The sequence below is a fragment of the Cibotium barometz genome, chromosome 22 (genome assembly GCF_041138505.1).
Source record: "Cibotium barometz isolate CiBa-2024 chromosome 22, ASM4113850v1, whole genome shotgun sequence".
NCBI classification, from domain to species: Eukaryota; Viridiplantae; Streptophyta; class Polypodiopsida; order Cyatheales; family Cibotiaceae; genus Cibotium; species Cibotium barometz.
Genome location: NC_141067.1, coordinates 7,405,988 through 7,412,243, shown reverse-complemented (window position 1 = coordinate 7,412,243; position 6,256 = coordinate 7,405,988).

The window sequence follows — 6,256 nt, the reverse complement described above, 5'->3', positions numbered from 1 at the left end:
AGTTGACCATGAAGCTCACGTCCATAAAGTTCTTGAGATTCTAAGGAAGCACCAACTCTTTACAAAAAAGAGCAAATGCACTTTCTCTGTTAACCATGTTGAATACTTGGGCTTTCTGGTATCCAAAGATAAAATTTCTCCAGACTCCGCAAAAAACCAAGCAGTCATAGATTGGCCTGAACCTAAGACAGTGAAAGAAGTCAGGGGATTCTTGGGATTAACTGGTTGGTATAGAATTTTTATACCTAAGTATGCTCTCATAGAATACCCCGTTTCAATGGTCTACCAGGTGTCAGAGCACTTTTGATAAGCTTAAGACCGCCTTGGTAACCAATCCCATTCTAAAGTTGCCAAATTTCTCTCTACCCTTTGAGGTAATAACTGATGCCAGTGGTTTTGCCCTGGGAGGTGCGCTCATGTAGGAAGGTCATACAGTGACCTATGAATCCTGAAAACTCAGAACACATGAGAGAAATTATGCTGTTCGCCACGACCTGGAGCTACTTTCAGTAGTCTATGCCTTGAAGTTGTGGAGACATTACCTGCTGGGTCAAAGATTCACTTTGATGATAGATCATCAGAGCTTAAAGTGGATCTTCACTCAGAAGGATCTCAACATGCACCAAAGAAGGTGGATGCAGACCCTGCAGGAATTTGATTTTGAAACCAAGTACCACCCAGGCAAAGAAAATGTGGTAGCAGATGCCCTCAGTAGAAAAGCCTCCTTGCTTGCAATCACAGTGGTGTCAAATCCATTGATTATTGAAGCAAGAGAGAAGATCATGCAGGATAGATTCTTTGGCCCTATTGCTACCCTACTTATGCAGGAAAGCAAAACTCATCACTCAAGAGTTGAACTGAGTTCAAGGGTACAGCCTGGATGAAGGAATAATGTATTATAATAGCAAGCTATGCATTCCCAACAATGATGAGGGGACTAAGGGTCAAATTCTGAATGAAGCCCATGATAGCCTTATAGCAGGACATCCAGGTTTCATCAAGACCTACATGTCTGTAAAGAAAAGCTTCTTTTGGCCAGGACTAAAAAAGGATGTACTTAATCATGTACGTCAATGCCTGATATGTCAAAAAGTCAAAGCCGAGAGAGTAAAAATGCAGGAAAGCAAAACTCCTCAAGAGTTGAACCAAGTTCAAGGGTACAGCTTGGATGAAGGAATTATGTATTATAATAGCAGGCTATGCATTCCCAATGATGAGAGGACTAAGGGTCTAATTCTGAATGAAGCCCATGATAGCCTTATAGCAGGACATCCAGGTTTCATTAAGACCTACATGTCTGTAAAGAAAAGCTTCTTTTGGCCTGGACTAAAAAAGGATGTACTTAATCATGTACGTCAATGCCTGATATGTCAGAAAGTCAAAGCCGCCGAGAGAGTAAAAATGCCTGGGAAGTTACATCCATTAGACATCCCCCAGATGAAGGGGGAATGTATCAGTATGGATTTTATTACTGGACTACCTTCGGTGCAATCAGGTTTTACAACTCCATCTTCGTGGTAGTTGATAGACTAACCAAAGTTGCCCATCTGATTCCAATAAAAAAGAAACCTACACTACAGTGGATGTGGCCAGAGTGTTCCTCAATGAAATCTTCAGATTGCATGGCCTACCCAGGAGAATAGTATCGAGATCCCAAATTAACGTCAAGATTCTAGAATGCATTCTTCGAAGCACTAGGAACTCTCTTGGATCTCAACATAGCTTACCACCCCAAGACCGATGGTCAAACAGAAAGGGTGAACCAAGTAATCGAAGATATACTTCGGTCATGCTGTGGCAGGGAACCCAAGAATGGCTAAGCTATCTGCACCTAGTCGAATTCGCCTATAATGCTTCTTATCATCGAAGTATCGGGATGAGCCCTTTCAAAGCTCTGTATGGACAAGATTGCCTAACACCATTAACTTGGTCCGACCCATTGATTAGGGTCTCAGTCACACCATTTTGCTGAGGTGTGTATGGCACTGTACATTGATGCCTTATGCCTTTTTCAACCATATATGCATGAATTTCCTTGGACATATACTCCCCCCCTCGATCTGAACGAAGGGTGTCAGCTTTACATTCACATGCATTTTCAGCCATGGATACAAAGTGCCTAAAGCACATAAAAACCTCTGACTTTTGCTTTAATGGGTACACCTATCTATATCTAGAGTAATCATCAATAAAAGTGAGAAGTAGAGATATCCCCAATAGATGGTGTCCTCATAGGACCACATACATCACTATGTATAAGCTATAGTTTCTAAACAACTCTCATAGATCCATCCTTTGGAAATGATGCCCAATGCATTTTACTAAGAATACACCCCTCACATACATGTCTAGTAGGGGTCTCAAGAGTTGGCAACTCAGACACCATATCATGTCTTTGAAGGCGCAACAAACTGTCATAATTTAGATGGCCAAATTGTGCAAGCATCATGCTTGCTGCAACTTCTCAAACACATCCATCTTGTATAGGCCATGAAACAAGGTACCTGAGACAATGATAGAATAACCATCATTTCTATCCTCAACTGTACATCTGTCATCCACAAATTTCACCATCAATCCTAACAAGGCTTAAGACTGAAACTGATAGAGCAAGTTCTTCTTAATGCCTGGCACATATAAAACTTTAGAAAGAGTAAATGTGTCCCCATTTGCAGCACTGAGCACAACCCTACCAACTCCTTTGGTAGGATATGAAGAACCATTTGCACATGTGGCAGTTCTTGCACTTGGGAAAGATTCCAGAGATGAGAATAAATTTTTTTGTGAAGTAATGTGCTTACTAGCACCACTATCAAAGTACCAAGCATCCGATTCTGCCACACTGACATGCATAGATCATGAAAAAAAAGGTTATAACTGCAATGTACATTCCATGCCCAATCATCTTGAGCAGAACTTGCAGATTCCTTCTCTCTGCACTTGGTACAGATGCATCAGCCCCACAACCATGCCCGATTCTTTCTTTTTCTCCTTCTCTATCCTTTCGTTGCACTCATTTATGTAGTGTCCTGGTTTCCTACAGTAGTGACACTTGCCCTTCTTTTTAGGCTTATCACCTTCTTTGTCTGCATTCTTACCTGACGATTCTGATTTTAGCTTATAGCCACCATACGAAGAAGCTTTACCTTTGCTTTTCTGACTGGCGATAAAATTTTGATCACCCACATAACAGAGCTATTTTGCCTAGACTGCTCTTCTTGCAAGAGTATTGAAACCAGCTCATCAAATGTAAGGGCATTTGGATTTTCCTTCATCATGAGTCTAAGGGTATAGGCAAAACTCTGATAAGAATCCGAAAATGCATTGAGAACTATGGGCGTCAATGTACTATCAGGATATATCTCATCCACACTAGCAAGCTACTCCTTAAAATCTTTGATCTTGCTCAAGAAGCTGTCCATTGAGTCTCCCTCATTCATGTGCTGAGACTCTAACTTTTTGTTAACACGTGCTTCATTGCGCACCTGGTATAATGAAGCAAGTGCATCCCATGCCTATTTTAAAGTCTTACATGACTGAATATGAGGAATAATGATATGCTTCACAGAAAGTGCAAGCAATGCATGTACTTGTGTATCTCTTCCATCCTGTAAGATTCCTCCTCAGCCTAAATAATAAATGAGCCTTTACTTCAATCCCCTGTAATCATTCCCTGTTTTTGAATACAAGAAAATATTATTTTTTCTCATTTTTGCCTAGTGAGATAAAAATTTCTAGAGAGTGGTAATTCAATATTGAGATATTTGTGAATATATAAATTCTACAAATATCAAAAATATGTTTTCCTAAAACAGAAAATCAAAATAAATTTTCCAAGGTGCAATTGGAATTAATTGAAAATGATTTAAAAGACCTTAGCCTAAGGGTCAAGATTTTCTGAAATTTTTAGATTATAGTCCAATTAAGGTTTCTATGGGCCAATAAGATTAATCCAAGTGTTGGGATAAGATAAATCCAATGAATAAAAGAAAATACCCAAAAATGAGTAAATGCCCACATAAGATGAAGAGTTGATTGAGCACAAGATTTATTAGTTAAAAATTATGAAATATTACTAAAAAAAATGAGATATTTTGGAGTAATCATACCATTTTGATACCTTGGTAAGGAAAGGGAGAGCCTTCAAGGAGGCGCCTATTTCACACATGTGAAGGAGTTTTAGACTCAAAAATATTAAGATATTTTTATCTCTCCTCTCTCCTAGATCAAACCAAATCAAAAAGGGAGCCAAATTGGTCCAAATCTTGTCCAAATTCAAAACTGAAGCTGGAAAATTCTAAAACTTAGTTGGACTCAGTTAGTGGCTTTCCTCACCTATAAATAGACCCTCATTCTTTTGTATTCTCATCTATGAACTAGACCATGCCAGTATTACTCTAAAATAAGTATATTTTCTATTATCCTCTAAAAATCCTCTACAATTTGGAGAGATGGGAGCTTCTCTCTCTCTTCAACCTTCTTTGGAGCCTTCCTCAACATACTAACTAATTGATTGATTGGGGGCCTCTCCTAAGACTAAAGAATCAAGCAAAACAAGAGGTAAGGTGTGACTTTATGATTTTTCTTAATCTTCTAAATGTTTTTCACTTCTCAACCCCTCTCAAGCTTGAGAAGTATTCAATTGAATGGTTCTTCAATGCAAATGAAGCTCTCTAATTAATTTTAATGATTAATCACATAAAGTTTACATTTATGCTTAAATTAAAATATTTTTAAGCATATCTCTCTCCCAAAGAATGGTCATTCCTATGACCAATTGTATATTCAAATGATGCTTCTCATGAAGCAATTCTTAATTCTAAAAGTAAACTCTATGCTAGTCAAATTAGAGGCCAAAGAAATGGCTTTTTAATGCTTTTATATTACTTAAATTATGATAAACTTAGGGATTAAGTCCATAAATTGGATATTAGTCCAAATTATAGTTATTCTATCATATTGTATTACTAAACCTTATGCTTTTCAAAATTATTGGTAATAGCAACGGAGCTGTGGTGAAATTTTTAAAAATTAACACATAAATCATTTTTATGCATAATGTAAAAAGAGGACTTCCTACCATATTCTAGGATTAGTCATCCTAGGTTAAATGAATAATTCTCATCATATTCATGGAAAATTAATTATTAATATTTATGCATAAATAGTTAATTAGAGAAAAAGAGGAATTTCTAGTAATTTCATTTTTATGATAAAAGAGAAATTCCCATGATAAAGGAGATCCATGTATTCCAATGGAGAAAGAGAAAAATTGGAATATCAAAATAATGGATATTTATTTAAAATTAAAGAAGAATGTTAGTTAAATTTAGTTTTATGCATAAATAAATTTAATTGATAAAAGAGGAATTTCCACCATAATTGGAATTCAATCATTTAAATGAGAAAAGTGGAATTTCTAGTATAATGGAATTAATGGATATTTTTATTTAATTTTTAAGAGAAAATTTAGTTAAATTTATTTTTATGCATGAATAAATTTAAATAATGAAAGAGAAATTCCCACCATATTTGGCATTCAATAATTTAAATAGAAGAAAATGAATTCTTGTAATATTAGGATTAATGGATATTTTTATGTAATTTTTAAGAGAAGTTTTAATTAAAATTATTTTATGCATGAATAGATTTAAATGATGAAAGAGGAATTCCCATCATATTTGGAATTCAATCATTTAAATGGAAAAAGAAGAATTCGTGGTATATTTGGAATATTGAATATTTTTATTTAATTTAAAGAAGAGTTTTAGATAGATTTAATTTATGATAAAAGAGGAATTCCCATGACATTTGGATTGCACTCATTAAATGGGAAAAGGAAGTATTTCAAGTTTATTCAAAAAAATAGCTATTGGTATTTAGTTAAAAGAAGAATTTTTATGATATTTAAGCAAAGAAGGATTTGAGTTAATTTTTAGTGTCAAAAGATGAATTTTCACCATAATTCTACCTAGGGAATTAAGGTTGAGAAATAAAATGGTAGAAAGAATATCTTTAGATATTTTATGTGGTTAAATCACTAAATTGGTATTTACCGAAAACTAGATGTTTATCTAAAGGAATCCTTGTTAGAACTAAACCGAATGAATTTGGTTAAACTACGAGAGGGACGGACAGTAAATCTACTTGTCCATCTCTCGATCTGAATCAAGCAAAAACTTTGTGACTAATTCCAGTTCCTAAATACAAAGAATAGACTACTGTTGAACTAAACTAGTTTTCCTTTGACCAAACT